We start from the raw sequence: 21,237 nt of genomic DNA on the forward strand, positions 1-21,237 counted from the left end.
AATTAGACGATGATGGAGTTGAAACCACCGGAGCACCTGAAGTTGACCGGGATTGTCGACAGTAATTGTCACACTTTTCGGCAGCAGTTTCGATTCTACATCGAAGCAATGAGGCTAGAATCAAAACCAGACACCAGAAAGGTAGCTTTACTGCTAACTTCGAGGTCTATTAGACAATAAACCGACCCTTTTATTTATTTTTTTTAACTATATGGATTTGAATGACGTGCGATTCCACCAATCATGCTTGAACCCTCATGCGCATGCGTGAGTTTTTTCACGCGTGTCGGTGACGTCATTTCCCTGTGGGCAGGCCTTGAGTGAGATGTGGTCCTGCCCTCTCGGCTGAATTCCTTTGTTTCACACGCTGCTCCAGACGGCACGCGTTGCTTTATCAAAATTTTTTCTGGACCTGTGAGGAATATCCGAGTGGATACTATTCGAGAAATTAAGCTGGTTTTCGGTGAAAAGTTTAAGGGCTGATGAGAGATTATGGGGTGTTTCTGTCGGTGTAAGGACTTCCCACAGAGCGGGACGTCCTGCAGCGCTTCCAGGCGCCGTCGTCGGCCTGTTTCGACCTGAAAACATCGTAATTTAAGGCTTAATTCACCCAGGACGTCGTGAGAGAACAGAGAAGATTCAGAAGAGGCCGGCATGAAGACTTTATGCAGACATTCCACTGTTTAAGGACATTTTTTAATGAAAGACGTGCGTGCAAATTTGCCGAGTTGTTTCCGTGACGACTCGGCGAATCTGTGTGCGCCACGACAGGAAAAACACCTCCGTGTTGAAAACCATTTGTAAAATTCAGGCGGCTTTTGATGGCTTTCAACAAGTGAGTAACTGAGAAATTGTTTAACAGCTTGGGCATGTTCCAACTTGCCCATTAAGGTTTCCAACGGAAGTGTTTTTCCTGTCGCGACCCCCCGCGGTCGGGTCCGGCACGACATGCGACTCTGCCCGCACGTTCTTTCATTACAAAATGTCCGTTAACAATGGAATGTCCGAATAAACTCCTCATGCCGAATTCTTATGAAAGTTCTCTGTTCTCTGATGACTTCCTGGGTCAACAGAGCCTGAAATGTGGAAGTTTTCAACTTGAAACGGCGAGACGCTGCCGCCTCGAAGCGCAGATCGCCGTCAGGCGCTGTGGGCTGTCCTTACGGCGACACTACCAGACCAAAATCTCTCATCAGCCGTTGAAATTTTTACCGAAGACCAGCTGAATTTATCGAATGGTGTCCACTCAGTTGTGCCTTACAGTTTTAAAAAAAATTTGATTAAACAAAGCAGCAGTCTCTGAGCCATTCCTAAACAATGAAAAAATCGACGAGAGGGTGGGTGGCTCCTCACTCAAAGACTGCCCACAGGCGAATGATGTAACCGACAGGCGTGAAAAAACTCTTGCATGCCCACGAGGGTTCAAGCATGTCTGATGTAATCACACGTGATTCAAATCCATATGGTTTTTGAAAAAAATAATAAGGTCGGACACTTTTCTAATAGACCTCATATAGCTGGGCCACAAGCCATTGAAGTATACAATACTTTCGTTTATGAGGAGGGAGAAGACCGCTTAAAGTTGGACACTGTGCTAACCAAGTTCGAAGCTCATTGTTCTCCTAAGAAAAACGAGACATACGAGAGATATGTATTCTGTTTGAGGCTGCAACAGCCAGGAGAAAATTTTGATAGCTTTGTCAGATTGGCCAAGCTAGCAAACTTAGCAAAAAGCACGTACGGACGTTCAGTGAAGCAGCAATTAGCAACGTGAATGTGAGAGAAACGACGTTGGTGCCGTGTCCAAGCTACACAACGCTCGTCAAGGAAATTGTAGCGGACAGAAAACGGGGCAGTAGAGGGGGGGTTTGGGAACCACAGAATCTCGTCTCTGCTGTTTGCGGACGATGTGGTTCTGTTGGCTTCGTCAAATCAGGACCTTCAGCGTGCACTGGGGCGGTTTGCAGCCGAGTGTGAGGGTCTGGGATGAAAATCAGCACCTCCAAATCCGAGGCCATGGTTCTCGACCGGAAAAAGGTGCTTTGCCCTCTTCAGGTCGGTGGAGTGTCCTTGCCTCAAGTGGGGGAGTTTAAGTATCTTGGGGTCTTGTTCACGAGTGAGGGACTGATGGAGCGTGAGACCGATAGATGGATTGGTGCAACGTCTGCAGTGATGCGGTCGTGTATCGGACCGTCGTGGTGAAGAGAGAGCTGAGTAGGGGGGCAAAGCTCTCGATTTACCGATCGATCTACGTTCGATCCTCACCTATGGTCATGAGATTTGGCTCATGACCGAAAGAACGAGATCGCGGGTACAAGCGGCCGAGATGAGTTTCCTCCACAGGGTACCTGGGCGCTCCCTTAGAGATAGGGTGAGGAGCTCGGTCACTCGGGAGGAGCTCGGAGTCGAGCCGCTGCTCCTCCACGTCGAAAGGAGTCAGTTGAGGTGGCTCAGGCATCTTTTCCGGATGCCCCCTGGACGCCTCGCTGGAGAGGTGTTCCGGGCATGTCCCATTGGAAGGAGGCCCCGGGGAAGACCCAGGACACGCTGGAAGGATTACATCTCTCGGCTGGCTTGGGAACACCTTGGGGTTCCTCCGGAGGAGCTGGGGGAGGTGTGTGTGGATCGGGAGGTCTGGGCGGCTTTGCTTGAGCTGCTGCCCCCGCGACCCGACTCCGGATAAAGCGGAAGAAAATGGATGGATGGATGGGACAAAGCCTGCGAAAGTCTGGAGCTCGTGAAAAGAGTGTATCGGATCAACACCAGCATGACTGACTTACCTGACTCTGCTGACGCAATTGTGCAGAACTTCTCCGACGTCTTCAGAGGTTTTGATGTGCTGCCATTCACGTACAAAATTCAGCTGAAAGCAATGCACAGCCAGTGGTTCATGCTGCAAGAAGAGTTCCACTGGCAGACAGCTTGAAGAAAGAACTGGAGCGGATGATGGTGCTTGGTGTGATAAAGAAGATTGAGGAACCAACAGAGTGGGTCAATTCCATGGTCTGCGTGAAGAAAAAGAATGGAGAGTTGAGGATATGCATGGATCCAAAAGACCTCAATGAAACCATCAAGCGTGAACACTATCAAATACCCAAGTGAGAGGAGATCACCAGCGAGATGACAGGTACCAGATACTTCTCCAAACTTGATGAGTCACAAGGTTTTTGGCAACTTAGGCTGGATGAGAGCAGTACCAGGATGTGTACGTTCAATACACCCTTTGGACGATAATGCTTTCAGAGGCTGCCCTTTGGAATTATATCCGCTTCTGAGATCTTTCATAGGGCAATGGAACACATAATCGAAGGCCTGGATGGAGTAAGAGCCTATGTAGATGACATATCATATGGGGGTCCACAATCCAGCAGCATAATCAAAGACTGACCAATGTCCTGGAGCGAATACAGAAGAATGGATTAAGCTCAACAAAAACAAATGCCAGTTCGCTGCTCAAGAGATCATGTTCCTGGGAGACAAGCTCTCAGCTCAGGGCATACAGCCAGATGAAGAAAAGATCAACGCCATACTGAACATGCCAAAACCCACAGATAAACCAGGTATCCTATGCATCATGGGAATGGTAAACTCATTGGGAAATTCATACCCAACCTCTCAGCAAAGACAACTTACCTGCGTGAACTGCTCCACAAAGACAACAACTTCGACTGGACAGTCAACCATGAGCGCGAGTGGCAAAAGCTCAAAGATGCACTCACTGCCACACCTGTGCTGACCTTCTTCGATCCAACCAAGAGAATCAAGGTGTCTACAGATGCTTCGAAAAGATGGAATCGGTGCAGTACTACTACAGGCTGAAGATGAGCACTGGAAACCTGTAGCATATGCATCTAGGTCTATGACAGAGACTGAGTGCAGATATGCACAAATTGAGAAAGAGTGTCTCGGATTAGTGTTTGGCCTTGAGAAGTTTCATAGCTACATATATGGCCTACCCACCTTCACTGTAGAGACTGACCATCGTCCACTCGTTGCAATAATGAAAAAGAACCTGAATGAAATGTCACCAAGGATACAGTGCATGATGATGAAAATGCAGAGGTATGACATCGAACTCATCTACACACCTGGCAAACACCTCATTCTCGCTGATGCATTGTCCAGAACTCTTGTCAAGGGTTGTGCGAGCACGACCGAAGAAGATGTCCAGGTGCATGTCAACACGGTGTCTGCAGCGCTTCCTGTGTCCGACACCAAGACACAGCAGATCATCGACGAGACAGCGAGAGACCCAGAGCTACAGCGCGTGATGGAGAACATGCGGAATGGATGGGCTGCAGGATCCTGTCCACAGTTCTACTACGTCAGAGGTGAGCTGAGTGTAGTTGATGGACTGTTGTTAAAGCAAAACAGAATACGAGGTCTATTAGAAAAGAAACCGACCTTTTTATTTTTTTCAAAAACTATATGGATTTGAATCACGTGCGATTACATCAGACAAGCTTGAACCCTCGTGCGCATGTGTGAGTTTCTCACGCCTGTCGGTTGCGTCATTCGCCTGTGGGTAGGCTTTGAGTGAGCACTGGTCCACCCCTCCCGTCGAAATTCCTTTGTCTGAGAACTTCCTGAGAGACTGGCGCTTTGCTTGATCAAACTTTTTTCAGAAACTGTAAGGCACATCCAAGTGGACACCATTCGATAAATTCAGACGGTTTTCTGTGAAAATTTTAACGGCTGATGAGAGATTAAGGAGTGTTACTATCGCTTTAAGGACAGCCCACGGCGCCGGACAGCACGCCGCGCCCCGAGCCGCCGTCGTCAGCCTGTTTCGAGCTGAAAACTTCCAAATTTAAGCCTCTGTTGACCCAGGACATCGTGAGAGAGCAGAGAAGTTTCAGAAGAGGTCGGGATCAGCAGTTTATCCGGACATTCCACTGTTAAAGGAGATTTTGTAATGAAAGATGTGCGGACGGATTCACGTGTTGGCACCCAGCCGCATGGCGCGGCACCACAGCAAAACATCTCCGTGTTGATAACCATTCGTAAGATTCAGGTGGTTTCGATGGCTTTCAGTCGAGTGAGTATCCAAGAAATTGTTTAACAGCTGGGCATGTTCAAACTTGTCCTGTGAGACTTCCAACGGAGGTGTTTTGCTGTGGTGCCGTGCCATGAGCGGCTGGGTGCCGACGCACGAAAAAAATTTTGATCAAGCAAAGCGCCAGTCTCTCAGGAAGTTCTCAGACAAAGGAATTTCGACGGGAGGGGTGGACCAGTGCTCACTCAAAGCCTGCCCACAGGCGAATGACACAACTGACAGGCGTGAAAAAACTCACGTATGCACACGAGGGTTCAAGCTTGTCTGATGTAATCGCACGTGATTGAAATCCATATAGGTTTTGAAAAAAATAAAAAGGTCGGCTTCTTTTCTAATAGACCTCGTAGTCATTCCAAGTACGCTCAGACAAGAGCTACTGCAGAGAATACACGAAGGACACCTAGGTGTCGAAAAATGTAAAAGAAGGGCAAGGGAGACAGTGTTCTGGCCTGGGCTTAACAAACACATTGACAACATGATAAGTAGATGCGAAACATGCCAGAAATACAGAAACAAACAAACAAAAGAGCCAATGACTGTAACTGATGTGCTAACAACACTGTGGCACAAAGTGGGAATGGACTTGTTTCACCTGAAAGGAAAGGACTACTTAGTAGTAATTGACTATTTCTTAAATTACCCCGAGATGGCATTACTCTCAAGTACATCGTCCAACTGTGTCATTACACTTGCCAATCCATCTTCGCCAGACATGGCATTCCACATACAGTAATGAGTGACAATGGACCATGCTTCAGTAGCAAAGAGTGGCAAGACTTTGCAAAAGTCTATGATTTCAAGCATGTCACATCTAGCCACTGTATGCACAGTCCTAATGGCAAAGCAGAGAAAGGCATTCACATCCTCAAGCAGCTGGGAGAAGGCTGCAGACAGTGGACTCGGCTGCAGACAGTGACTCTGATCCTTACCTGGCTCTACTAAGCTACAGAGCATCACCTCTGGAGTGCGGGCTGTCACCTGCTGAGCTGCTAATGAAAAGAAAGCTCCGAACAACACTTCCAACCTGTTCAAAGCAAAAGAAACACCTAAAGCTGGAACAAAAGTTGAAACATCAGAAAATGAAACAAAAGACTTTCTATTACAGACAGCAAAGCCGCTTCCACACACTGTCAGGATGACACAGTCAGGATTGAAAGTCCTGAAGGATGGACGACGAAAGCCACTGTTCTCAAGAGGTCGCTCCACAGTCCTACAACCGTGAGAACGCCAGACAGGACAGATCATCAGGCGAAACCGGCGCAGTCTCCTGAAGACACCAGCAACACCAGAGTCTTCCAGACCAGAGCTCAGTCAAGCCCAAGCTGAGTCCAACTCTACACACACTACACACTGCAACACAGACACACACACTGAAAATCTAACCAATACATTTATTCCAGGTGAAACAGCGACAAGAAGATCCGCAAGAACAATCAAGAAACCTGAAAGACTTGACTGTAAAAAAGGAGTTAATGAGACTTAACCTGTGTAAAAAAAAAAAAAAAAAAGAGTTAATGTTCCTTTATTATGTGTTGTGTTGTTATGGTTATATTAATGCTTAAGTTTAGTCACAGTAATTTGCCATTGTGTCTTACAGTAGCTGAGTAACTGAGAAATGATTATGAGTTATGTTGCTACGACCAATAGTAAGATAAGTAATCTATGCAAGTTAAATGAAAAGTTTCTAAGGTAATGGTTTTAAAACAAACTGACACCTGTAATGCATTTAATTTGGTTATCTACTTCAAGAAAGGGGGGACGTAATATGTGTAAATTCTACTTCCTACCACAAGGTGTCAGTAGCATTCCTTATTAATGAATGATCACTGTTGTACACAGATCAGATTTAGCACAGACATGATTCAGTGAAGAACGCATGTAAAGTATGCTCCATGATTAATAAAATACAAGTGCTAAACAAAGTTATTTTATTTACAAAATGAAGAACAAAACAAAGGTGTGCTTGGTGACATATACTCACCTGTAAATACAGGAAAATAATGAGACGAGCAGAGAACAGCATTTCCTTTCCTCACTTCAGCCATTCTGAAGACGATCGAGCACTTTTGAACTGTCCCCCTGCTGGCAAAACGTGAAACTACACTAAAACTAAATTTCTCACAAAACTTATGCCCCTTTCACACTGGGGGTGCCTACCCTGTTGCTCCCAGTTGCGCCGTGCGTCATTATGACGACGCTGCGTGGAAGCAACTCAGTGCCGAGACGATGCAGCTCGGGCGCAAAGGAGGAAGCAAGTCGGCGCCGAAAATTAACCTGTTTGTTAATTTTTTGGCATCCTGTGCTCGACGCAGAAAGGAAGTAGTTCCAGCGCAAGTCGGGGCAAAGTCCGGGGCAAAGGCGTTACCCGGCGGACTCGAAGACAATTTATGATTCCTGCTGTGTTCCATTGTTCCCAGCAGTATAAATCACGCAGGATTGTTTTTATACCGTGTACTTAATGCAGTAAAAACTACACGCTGAAAAAGACCACAAAAAAAAAAAAAAAAAGGAGCAGACTGACTGCCAGAAATATCCAGTAAAAAGTCTGGATATCTCTAGTCCACTCATGGACGTTCGTTCACAGCGCGCACATGTGAACAATTAAAGAAAAAAAGTCTGGCTGCAGGCATTAGTTCCTTGTTCTCTGCTCAACTCTCACATCACAGTTAAAAAAGGACAAAAAAGGACATAAGTCCTGAGACAGGACATGTCAACATCAAGTAGAACTCCAGACATCTCCACATTTGCTCAAGGTGGTTCGAAATAAAACTCTTATATCTCAGAAAGTAAGAGCAGCACAAATAAAAATTTTAACAGCACAAATGAAGCACTAAAAAGGTGGACCAGTCTGGTTCATTTTGGGGAAAGCCGGGGGTGATGACCTCTGAATGACCTAAAAAAAATAATCTTTATATCTCAAAAACCATAGCAGCACAAATACAACAAATCTGCCACAAATGAAGCACAACCCCCTCAGTGTGTTTTGCTTGGATTTTTTTATGTGGGTGGGGGGTCAGCTTCACTGAGCTGCTTCCCCCACCCCCACTTATTTAACTGCAACCTCTGGTAAACAAGTGTGAAGACAACAAGGTGGTCCTGGGGGCGTATACAGTACGAAAGGTGTGAAAAGGGGTGTATCACTGCAGGCCATCTTTCAACACGTTTCTTCCTCCGCATTATCACCGAAAAGGAGGACTGGAGAGATCTTGGTAGGTAGTTATATTTATTCGGGATAATTAAGAATGTTACAAAAACATGGCACCTGTATGATAAAAACAAACAAACATGTAAACCAAAAATATTTGCACAACAATCCAAAAGTTTGAATTTTAACTCAAGTTTAACAACATAAAAACATTTTTTTCATTGCATAAAACATGTTTGTTTGTTTTTCTATGCGTTAAAAAAGTTGTTAATTGCATGATATGTAAGTTTACATACTAGGACCAACTTTAATGTATCCACAGACGCTTGAGTACGGACACATCTTTTTGCATTTTAAACCGGTTTGGAAAATGGAAGGTGAGAAAGACTTATAAGTAAACAAAAGGACTTAGTGAGATAAATTATTGTGACACACATATAAAGGTTTATGTACTCCTGCATTAAACAATTTTCACGTACTTATAAAGTAAGTTTTAGCCGTTGGGCTTTCATTTATTTTTATTTGTTATTATTTTTCACAGGGTCACATCGGGTGTTGCATCGTTTTTGGCCTGTGATGGTTCTGAATGTGTCTTTTGTCAAAAAAAGGAACTGGAAAATAAGAATCATCTTTGCAAAAAGCATCTTGTAGATGCCATTTACTTTGTGGAAAACAATGAAGGTATGATTTCAGACCATGTCATAACATTTCTCTGTGTTTTTATGGTGAAACTAAAGAAAAAAAAAATCCACATCTGAGGATAATAAAGTTTTCATATTGTATGTTCAGCTGAACATTACAGGTGTAGGATGCAATTACATTTTTTTTTTTCAAAATTACTTTTATGGTTGTTGTTGTTGTTTGTTTGTTTTTCCAGACAAATTTGTGGTGGCCTGCTTCTGCAAGGACAAATCACAAGCATCCAGAAGCCACTACCATTGTCCATTTTGTAATTTTAAAAGTATTTCACGGCCATGGAACTTCATGAAGCATTTGAAAGACATACATGGTAAGGGTTGTGCTGTCAAATCACACTTTTATCCCTACAACAATCAACATCACAAAGGCATGAACCCATAAAAATAGAATAAATTCTGTATTTGCTGAGATGTGTTAAAGTATTTCTTCTGAATATCTGACACTCCCCATAATAAGATGTTTGCATCACTGTGTACGAAAGGCTGGAATCATTAGAATATGTTAAACATCTAGCTTGACTTTAACATTGTTTCCAAGCTTTGAACAAGGAATAGATATAAATCAACAACATTTTAAATTACAGTCATTTATTTGTTTGGTATTTGTCACCCATTAAAACTTACAATCCATTGTTAGTGTGTTTGTGTAACAGGAGCATCAATTGGAAATCCAGAAAGAGTTGACTTTCATTCCTTTGGCATGCTTATGTTTTGTTTGTTTGTTTCCATGAGGATTCAAGTAGTGAAACAGCAAGGTGATTGGACCAATATTTTTTGAGAAATAGCTAATTTGTTTTGAATACAAGCCTGTTTACGTCGTACTTCCACAATAAGAGCCTGTATTTCAAAGTAAAAGCATGTGATTGGGATGCAGACCTGACAGAATTCATCAGTCTGTACATCTGGAACATCCCAGACAGCAGTATAATGTAGTTTAAATGTAGTATAACTGCAAATAGGTTTTCCCCAAAAGTCAGCTGTCCTCCATATATAGTACAAATAACCGCATCTTACAACCTGTGTTACCCACATGTCAACATCCTAGTAATATATGTTTGTATAATTTTGTTCAGATTTTGGGGTGCAGTTTTTTTTTAAGTCCATTTTGATGTTATGACCTGTATAATTAATACACTCGTAATGTTTACCACTTTGTCATTTTATTCATCTCCTGCAGGACTTGCTTCAAGCAAAAAACAAGGTAGTAAATGACATTAAATCTTTGTCTATATTTTTATTGTATTTTTTCCATGAACTGCTAAATTGCTGAGTTTGAGGCTGGTAGTGATAATAATACTACACAACATGTAAATCTACCATGCATCCAGAAAGTAGCATATTTTTGTATCTTTGCAGAGTTTCAATTACTAATGGCTTTGTTTATCCTTTTACAGATAACAGAAAGACTTCAAAACGAAAAAGCCAACAATATAACAGAAAACCCTATAGACAACATAGACTCCAAGCCAGGCCACGTACCATGTCCACACTGTACAGCTGTGCTAAGTTCTCCAAGTAACTTAAAAAGGCACATTATCAATCAATCAATCAATTTTTTTATATAGCGCCCAAATCACAACAAACAGTTGCCCCAAGGCGCTTTATATGTAAGGCAAGGCCATACAATAATTATGTAAAACCCCAACGGTCAAAACGACCCCCTGTGAGCAAGCACTTGGCTACAGTGGGAAGGAAAAACCTCCCTTTTAACAGGAAGAAACCTCCAGCAAACCAGGCTCAGGGAGGGGCAGGCTTCTGCTGGGACTGGTTGGGCTGAGGGACAGAACCAGGAAAAAGACATGCTGTGGAGGGGAGCAGAGATCGATCACTAATGATTAAATGCAGAGTGGTGCATACAGAGCAAAAAGAGAAAGAAACAGTGCATCATGGGAAACCCCCCAGCAGTCTACGTCTATAGCAGCATAACTAAGGGATGGTTCAGGGTCACCTGATCCAGCCCTAACTATAAGCTTTAGCAAAAAGGAAGTTTTAAGCCTAATCTTAAAAGTAGAGAGGGTGTCTGTCTCCCTGATCTGAATTGGGAGCTGGTTCCACAGGAGAGGAGCCTGAAAGCTGAAGGCTCTGCCTCCCATTCTACTCTTACAAACCCTAGGAACTACAAGTAAGCCTGCAGTCTGAGAGCGAAGCGCTCTATTGGGGTGATATGGTACTACGAGGTCCCTAAGATAAGATGGGACCTGATATTCAAAACCTTATAAGTAAGAAGAAGAATTTTAATTCTATTCTAGAATTAACAGGAAGCCAATGAAGAGAGGCCAATATGGGTGAGATATGCTCTCTCCTTCTAGTCCCCGTCAGTACTCTAGCTGCAGCATTTTGAATTAACTGAAGGCTTTTTAGGGAACTTTTAGGACAACCTGATAATAATGAATTACAATAGTCCAGCCTAGAGGAAATAAATGCATGAATTAGTTTTTCAGCATCACTCTGAGACAAGACCTTTCTGATTTTAGAGATATTGCGTAAATGCAAAAAAGCAGTCCTACATATTTGTTTAATATGCGCTTTGAATGACATATCCTGATCAAAAATGACTCCAAGATTTCTCACAGTATTACTAGAGGTCAGGGTAATGCCATCCAGAGTAGGATCTGGTTAGACACCATGTTTCTAAGATTTGTGGGGCCAAGTACAATAACTTCAGTTTTATCTGAGTTTAAAAGCAGGAAATTAGAGGTCATCCATGTCTTTATGTCTGTAAGACAATCCTGCAGTTTAGCTAATTGGTGTGTGTCCTCTGGCTTCATGGATAGATAAAGCTGGGTATCATCTGCGTAACAATGAAAATTTAAGCAATACCATCTAATAATACTGCCTAAGGGAAGCATGTATAAGTGAATAAAATTGGTCCTAGCACAGAACCTTGTGGACTCCATAATTAACTTAGTCTGTGAAGAAGATTCCCCATTTACATGAACAAATTGTAATCTATTAGACAAATATGATTCAAACCACCGCAGTGCAGTGCCTTTAATACCTATGGCATGCTCTAATCTCTGTAATAAAATTTTATGGTCAACAGTATCAAAAAGCAGCACTGAGGTCTAACAGAACAAGCACAGAGATGAGTCCACTGTCCGAGGCCATAAGAAGATCATTTGTAACCTTCACTAATGCTGTTTCTGTACTATGATGAATTCTAAAACCTGACTGAAACTCTTCAAATAGACCATTCCTCTGCAGATGATCAGTTAGCTGTTTTACAACTACCCTTTCAGGAATTTTGAGAGAAAGGGAAGGTTGGAGATTGGCCTATAATTAGCTAAGATAGCTGGGTCAAGTGATGGCTTTTTAAGTAATGGTTTAATTACTGCCACCTTAAAAGCCTGTGGTACATAGCCAACTAACAAAGATAGATTGATCAGATTTAAGATCGAAGCATTAAATAATGGTAGGGCTTCCTTGAGCAGCCTGGTAGGAATGGGGTCTAATAAACATGTTGATGGTTTGGATGAAGTAACTAATGAAAATAACTCAGACAGAACAATCGGAGAGAAAGAGTCTAACCAAATACTGGCATCACTGAAAGCAGCCAAAGATAACGATACGTCTTTGGGATGGTTATGAGTAATTTTTTTCTCTAATAGTTAAATTTTGTTAGCAAAGAAAGTCATGAAGTCATTACTAGTTAAAGTTAATGGAATACTCAGCTCAATAGAGCTCTGACTCTTTGTCAGCCTGGCTACAGTGCTGAAAAGAAACCTGGGGTTGTTCTTATTTTCTTCAATTAGTGATGAGTAGAAAGATGTCCTAGCTTTACGGAGGGCTTTTTTATAGAGCAACAGACTCTTTTTCCAGGCTAAGTGAAGATCTTCTAAATTAGTGAGACGCCATTTCCTCTCCAACTTATGGGTTATCTGCTTTAAGCTACGAGTTTGTGAGTTATACCACGGAGTCAGGCACTTCTGATTTAAAGCTCTCTTTTTTAGAGGAGCTACAGCATCCAAAGTTGTCTTCAATGAGGATGTAAAACTATTGACGAGATACTCTATCTCACTTACAGAGTTTAGGTAGCTACTCTGCACTGTGTTGGTATATGGCATTAGAGAACATAAGAAGGAATCATATCCTTAAACCTAGTTACAGCGCTTTCTGAAAGACTTCTAGTGTAATGAAACTTATTCCCCACTGCTGGGTAGTCCATCAGAGTAAATGTAAATGTTATTAAGAAATGATCAGACAGAAGGGAGTTTTCAGGGAATACTGTTAAGTCTTCTATTTCCATACCATAAGTCAGAACAAGATCTAAGATATGATTAAAGTGGTGGGTGGACTCATTTACTTTTTGAGCAAAGCCAATAGAGTCTAATAATAGATTAAATGCAGTGTTGAGGCTGTCATTCTCAGCATCTGTGTGGATGTTAAAATCGCCCACTATAATTATCTTATCTGAGCTAAGCACTAAGTCAGACAAAAGGTCTGAAAATTCACAGAGAAACTCACAGTAACGACCAGGTGGACGATAGATAGACTTCCAATTTGGATGGACAAGACTAAGAGTCAAGCTTTCAAATGAATTAAAGCTCTCTCTGGGTTTTTGATTAATTAATAAGCTGGAATGGAAGATTGCTGCTAATCCTCCGCCGGGGCGGAGGATTAGCAGCAATGTGAGATGTGCAGAGATGTGCATTGTCCTGGCAATGCACATCTCTTATGTTAAGCCAGCAACCCTCACAGCTGCCTCCCTCCAAGACATGTTGAAAAAAGGACTGATGTCCTCTGAATGGGGGGGTCAGGTGTGAGAACCTAAACATGGCTGCCAAAAATTGTGAAGTTGACAGTGTGTTCCCTGTTATTTTTGAAGAGGCGGGATACTCAAAATGGTGGGTATTTTTCTCTGTCTTCACTAATGAGACAGACAACTGGTGTCAGTTCAGAAGAACCAGAGTCACTTTTGATTCTGTGGCTGGAAAGTGGAACTGTCAGTGTGGGGGAACTGGGACCTCACACGGGTGTATTCACCGTATGATGGCAATGTGGTGGATTATCAAGAGTCCCCAGGAACCTTAATGGCAACATCAGACATTCAGTCACACGACATAGATGACCTGGAAAGTCACATTGTTGAAAGCACCATCAGCTGTGAAACACACAATTTCAACACACAGAAAACCTGCATAGTGACTGAATATCTGGTCACACACAAGCGCATTTCGTGCCTTCAGGATTTGCCTGTGGAGCTGAGGACAAATGAGCAGGAACCACCACAGTGTTTTGTCCCCTCAGAACACACTTGCCCCTACTGCCCAGGTTCCACCCCTCCAGCTCTGAATCCACTCACAACAGTAACCACCCAAGCTGTGGTGTATGGGATAAAAAATGTAAAAAAAAAAAAAAAGGTAAGTCTCAAAAAATGCAAATCTATGCTTTTGCAGGACTGTATCCATCAGGATCTCACATTCAAATTTGTATTCAGTTACAGCTGCTACAGCAAAGTTACAGTGCTGTGTATATGTAATTAAACTTTTTCCTGTTTCACGAGATACTGGAAATTCTTTTCTTTCAATTAATAGGTGTCTGTGTAGCTGTTAAGGAGTGCCCAGTATGTTTAAATGTTGTGAGATTCCAAGAATATACTTCTGGATTTCACAACTTTAACAACCGCGTCCTCATCACATTGCCTTTGTGTGCACTTCTGGTGTCTGGATTGGCGGTAAGGGAAAACATTTGTTTTAAAATTTCAGCCAGCATTTACATCAGTGAGTAACTGTTAACAGATATCATTTGTATGTTGTGTCTTTGCAGAACAAGACAACCAGTGGACGCATGCTGGAGACTCTCATTTTTAAATGACAACAGGTACCACCACCAAATAGTGAGCGGGACTTTCATCACTATTTATCCCTCACCAACTTCAAATTTGAGTTCTCCTGCTCCCAGTGTGGGCACCATCCAGCTGTGGTTGTTGCCAATGCCAACTGGAAACTGGCCTTTGATGTCCCAAGTAAGACATTTTTTTCTATGTTTTCATCTTCAGTAACATCTCATTGACGATAGAGATTCTCATAACTGACTGGCACATACAAATGTGTACCTGTTAGAGGTGGGCGGATCGATCCTAATATCGATAACATCGATACCAACGCTGGTATTTATATTGAACGATCCTCGTGTAAAAAGATCGATACTCAAGCTTTTTTCTGTCCCACACACACTGACTGCTGCGCACGCAGATTCATCAAAGTCTACTCTCTGTAAGAGCTGCGCTGCGCTGTGTCACACAACACGGAGCAGCGCAACCTTGTATTGTGGTTTGTCAACCCTCTACCTCAGGAGATTTTGTTTTAAGTTGTGTTGAGTGATATTTTTTAAACAAAAATGTTGATTATGATAATAAAGTATTTTGTTGTCACGTACAATGCTTGGCAAAATTCTATCCTAGCTCTTTTGGATCCTTTGGATCTATGAAGCTTAAATATGAAAAAGTATCTGTATCAATATCAGTGATGCTGGGCCTGTATTTACTTGGTATCAGATCAATAGCAAAATTCCCGGTATCGCCCACCTCTAGTGCCTGTATCAAGTCTGTTAGGTGGGCAGAGTAAATAACATATCTTTCTGAATGTTGATATGGAAAATGTATCTATGTTTGGATTACATATTTTAAGTTATTGGTGAGCCTGTTTCTTAATGAATATTTGCATGGTTGCCATGTTTATTTAATTGTGTGCAAAACTTAAATGGCAGTTGGGACATTTAAAAGGCCAGATCCAAAGACTGTATCTGACAAAGACCTGGAGGTTGATATAGTCAAGGCATGGTCTGACTTGGACAGGTCACTGGTAGCAGAGGGACTCATAACAGGTATGGACTAAATATGGACAGTGCTATATACATCATACATGTAGAAAAGTGTAATAACTTCAAACATAATGGTAATGATACCATACACAGTAAAATCACCAGTGCACATTGTGTTAGTCAGTATACTGTAACTATAGACATAGGCCTACAGTCTACATTCCTAATGTTATTCGCATCAATATGTTACATGACATAATGTGCGAACTGGGTCTCTTTTGTCGTTTCAATTTGCAGCCTGCGAAAAAAGAAATGCAAGATGCCTGTAATGCTTTGGGTGTGTCTGCTGAGGGGTCCATTGCAGATCTGGTTAACAGGCTTCAAGAACTTCTCAACTTCAAGGACATACACCCAAAGCTGTATTTAAAGTTACAGAAAGCTGGAGGTGGGAAATGTTTTTTTTATATGATTTGTATGTATTTATTTTTCCAAGCCTATAACCAGTGGTGGGCACACTTCCGGTAATCCGATAACAGATAATTATCGAAGATAATGTTTTCATTATCAAATTATCTTTTTAGATAACTTTAAAAACCATTATCGGACGAATTATCTTCCGATTAATTTTTGTCAGATAACTTTTAGACAGATAAAGTAAACAAAGCTGAACAGCTACAAGCATTTTTAAAATCAGTTCAGCGCCTACCTGTTAAAAGTTTTGTAACAGATGGACAGTTATACTCTCTAACAGAAGAGAGTGTCTCTAGCTTCTGTAGACAAAAGAGAAATGGCCAAAAAATATATATATTTTTTTAACACCATACCAATATGCTGGCAATATCACCTAAGTCATCCAGAGGCATACATTTTTAACTTATGGTTCAAATTTTAACCAAACTAATTTTGGACAAGTTATTTAAAATTACTGTCATGTCTGAAGTTTTATAAAGTGAAAATATCAGATATATGTTTTAGTTTTAAAGTAATGTGCTAATTTTTAAGGTTTTGTGAGCACATGCTGTGCCCAGCAGTGCATTATGGGTAGGATGATGTAATCTCAGTACATTCACGACAGGACAATTGCATTTCAGACACTCTGTTCAGGCTCCATGGACAACAGCATTAAATTCTAGTGCCTAAAACTCACGTGAATATATTCTCTGGGTTTATAGACGTTGTTATTGTATTTGCGTTTGTTAAATTCCACGCATTTTAAATGTAGCAGACAGGGATTATCTGGAATTTTGTTTTCAAGGCCTCTACTGCCATCTACTGGCCAGTAGTGTTCATGGCAATATTTGCCCTAAGTACTAAGCGTCTGGGCACCAGTAGATGGCAGTGTTCTGTTTATTTTGACCCCAGTTATATCAGATGATTGTCAGAAGAGAAGCTGAGAAGTCTGAACATTTGCCCCAGCCTAAGGAAAGAGATTAACTCTTCAGCTGCAGAACAGTTCAATTGGGAACTTGCATCAGTTCGCAACTCATTGCGCCAAATGAAAGAGCCACATTTTAAACAGACTGTAAGGGTACTGATAGATCTGCACAATGATAAAATAAAACTTTTAAGGCAGAAATGGAGGCCTTATGCAATACACAGTTATCTATTGGCCTTCATGGGATGCTGGAATTGCAGTCTGCTGGTAAGCTTGTTCACTATATGCTATTACATAATAAAAAAGGATTTAAAAGTTGTGGCAGTGGTAAAATAAAAAAGGAAGTGTCATAACCATGCCCTTTATTTGGTCCTGTGAAAACGGCAAAGTAAACCTGTTTTCCAAATTCATAATTTTTTGTTCTTTGATATTTTTTAGAGGGAAAGGAAGACTGTCAGCGAACTTTAGCTGACGATCTCAACATCCAACCTGATAGCATCGTCAAATCTTCATTTGAAGCACAATTCTATGCGATCGATGATAATGACAAGGTAATTTCTTAGTATCCTTGTCATTTTCCTTTTTTCTTAACTTTTTTTAATAATATAATTTAAAAAGTAATATGTGTGGTTTAAGGAAAAACTCAAGGAGTTGTTCAGTGGATCCCGTGATGAAAATCAAGCCCTAAGTTATGTCTCAAGGCGATTTCCAGTGACAATAAAGGATATTGGCAGCATTTGCCCACAGGAGTTGTTGGGACAGTCTTCCATGGTTATGCCATGGTCGACGGATGATGTGTTGACAAAAATTCTGTGAAATTAAGTAATAAGTGAACTGAACTGTAATGACAGTTAATGCATTATTAAGTATATGTTTTCCTTATACTTAGCATATTTTTTTTTTTTTTAACCACTGTATTGTTTTGCAGGCAGTTAACTACCGAGTTGCCCAGCTGGCTCAAGAAAACATGGTAATGTTCCTCCATTTATTATTGTTTGTTCTCTTATCAACATTTGCTGCTATTAATACGACATTTTATGTTATAGTGTGGTTCTTTGGGTGTCTATGATTTCATTTTGTGGCACCAAGAATGGACAAATAATGGAGCTGTCAGTGACAAGGTCGTCAAATGCATCCCTGTAGGTCCTTTTTTAAACTTTTTTTTTCCAACATATAAGACAAAGTAGATATGTGTTGCCCTACCTGTATTATTGTGCTATAGGTGTCAGACAAGGTTTTCCTGCTGAGGATTGTGGGTCATTACTATCCAGAGACAGGGAACCATTTTAATCTTTGGGTGAGCCACCATTAATTTTAAAGTTTTACGTTATTCATAGATTTTTTTTTTTTTTTTTTTTTGTAAAAATACCTCTGACATTTTGAACAAAAGTGTTTTTGTTAAGCTAATTATGCAGAAACGGCAAAAGCCACTCAGGCTTTACTGTCAGATCAGTGAGGGTGACATGGACCTCCTCAGGTAACGAGAGGGTCATATGCAACATTTGTCATTAATTACAATTACATGGCATGACACTAAACTATTGACAGTTTCTTTTGTAGAAATGTCTTCAGATTTTCTGGTGGCCTGGAAGGTTGGACTGTGACATATCCTGCACAGTGGAAGCAGCAAAACTCTGTTAATTGTGGAGTTTTTATGTGTTCAGTGAGCTGCTTATTATTTGACCTGCTTCTCTTCTTGTCAAGTGCAAGTGTAGTATGTAATTTCATGAAGTGACTTGTTTTGTTCCCAACTAGGCAACTGAAAATGAAGTCCTAAACTGTGAGGTCATAGCAGAGGCTCTCACTTTAAGCCAATGTAGGACTCTGCGTCTGTACCATGCAGCACAAATTCTGAAGAATGTGAATGCTGGGGTTAGTTTAATTGATATGTCTAAATCTGTGCTGCTTAAAAGAGAAATGATGTACAACAAAGGTCTTTGTGATGTAGGACTTCCCACCAACTGCTGAGGAAATCTTGCTGAAGGAGACGAAGGAAAGCAAACTCCAAGAAGCAGAATCCAAAGACACAGACTCCAGCATCCATTGCCTGGCATGGAAAATTAAGTCCTGTTTGTTCCACTGAGCAACTGGGACAACCTGGTATGTACAACATAACCAAAAAAAAAAAAAAAAAAAAATTCAGGTTTATAGTTCTTTACACACAACAGTTGACAAGATAAGAAAAAAGCTAAGCCATTTAGGAAATATGGCAGTAAGACTTTCGGGTATTGTTGAAGTGGACCAACTTGTTAGTACATCAAAAGGTATTGTTTACTATTGGTAAAGATATTGTAATTCTGCTTTTTCAACAGTGTTTTCCATGACCACATTAAGGACTACCCATGGGTACAGTGCACAGCATGCAAAAACTGGATGCATTTTCAGTGTGCTGGTGTGGAGGGTGACTGGACAGCTCAGGATTTTTTTTTGTTTGTTTGTTTTTTTTGTGTGTGGATGCACCTGTACCCCTGAAATGTAAGAATAATCTCCTGTTTTGTTGAACCATGGCTGCTACCAAGAACAAAGTGATAAATGTTGTAGTTGTGTTTCATACAAAATATTAAGATGGCTTTTCCCTTAATGCCTCAAATCATTTTCAGTATCTTTACATTAATTAATAAAAAAACATGTTTTATATAATTTACAGTTCACAAGAATAATCATCATTGCCTACTTTGTGAAAATAAGACATTGTAAACATTTGGGTCATGATTTTCTTTCAAACAGAGATGACATTCTGCAGTCTGTTAAAGCAGAAGACATTCTGAAAGATGGAGAGATACAGGTAATAACATATGTAATTATCACCTGTGAGCTGTATGACATTTTCTCAACTAAAATGCATTCAGTAATTAAATATACAGTCCATGCTGGTAAGACACTATCAGTATCTAAATATATATGTGTATCTTACATTGCAGGATTTGGAAAGAAATCTTCAGAGTGGGCACACTCTCTCCAATAGAATGTATCTGTGGAAACACAGAGGACTAGATCCTGCTGTACGGAAACATTATAGTGAACATTTCACTTTATTCAATGACATGAAGGTATGTAAAATGTCATTGTTGTCATTTTTGTACACACAACTCCTGGTCTTCAAACAACTGTAAACATTGATATGTAACTAAAAAGTAAGTCCCTTCGGTTGCTTCCTTGTTTGCACACGGGGTTGCCACAGCAAATCCAAGGTGTATCTGCAGGTTGAATTGGCACAGGATTTATGCCAGACACCCTTCCTCACGCCACTCCATGTTAAATGGAGAAAATGGTAGGCGTGGGGTTTGAACCGGGATTATATGTGACAGACAGCTTTATATCATTTTTCTTTAAGATGATGAGGAAAGGGAGTAATAGATGTACAGAGATTCTTTGATTATTAATAATTATTGTCAGCTTGATATATAATTAATTTTTTCTATGTCTATTACGTGTTGCTCTATAGACAGAAGAGATTATCCGGCGACTTGAAAGAGTCCTGTCAGTGCCTGGAACTGTACCTGAGAAGCAGCTGTTCATTACAGAAGTCATTTTGCCTGAGGTGAGCTAAATAAGTACATGAGGAGGAAAGAAAAGTATACAAGGCTAAAAAAATGTTCACATTATTGCATAATTTCTTTGGTGGTAGGTTTTGATTCAGTGGCTGCAAAACAACAGCATGTCCCCGATACCAGGCAGAATCTGTGCTCCTGAAGAGCACATTCACCAAGGAAAAACAGGACATTGTGTTGTGAGTGAGTGTGCATGTGTGCAACATCACTAAATCCATTCTGGCATTCATAGCTCAAAGTAATTTAGTAAGTCAAGTTGACATCTCTGTAATAATGGAATGTAGCACCAGTGTATTTAAATATCATCTTATTTTTTTCCAAACCTGGTGTAACCACAGAAGCTGATCCAGAAGGTCCAGAAAGCATGGACAAAGTAGGACATTGTCCCTAAAACAACATATTCACCCACAGCTAAACACACACACACACACACACACACACACACACACACACACACACACACACACACACACACACACACACACACACACACACACACACACACACACACACATATACAGATGTGATGCACTCACACACACAATCCAAAGACACAGACTCCAGCATCCACTGCCTGGCATGGAAAAGGGTCACGGGGGGCTGGAGCCTATCCCAGCAGTCAAAGAGCGCAAGGCGGAGTACACCCAGGA

General features: G+C 41.2%; 1 long non-coding RNA gene across 1 annotated transcript; it reads left to right on the top strand.

Annotated features, from left to right (window-relative positions):
- The first annotated feature begins 20,375 nt into the window (after window positions 1-20,375).
- Window positions 20,376-20,745, top strand: LOC117510575. Its single transcript, XR_004560754.1, has 2 exons — window positions 20,376-20,577; window positions 20,665-20,745. It is a non-coding gene; the product is annotated as an uncharacterized LOC117510575 (long non-coding RNA).
- The last annotated feature ends 492 nt before the right edge of the window (window positions 20,746-21,237 follow it).

Source organism: Thalassophryne amazonica, chromosome 5 (genome assembly GCF_902500255.1).
Source record: "Thalassophryne amazonica chromosome 5, fThaAma1.1, whole genome shotgun sequence".
NCBI classification, from domain to species: domain Eukaryota; kingdom Metazoa; phylum Chordata; class Actinopteri; order Batrachoidiformes; family Batrachoididae; genus Thalassophryne; species Thalassophryne amazonica.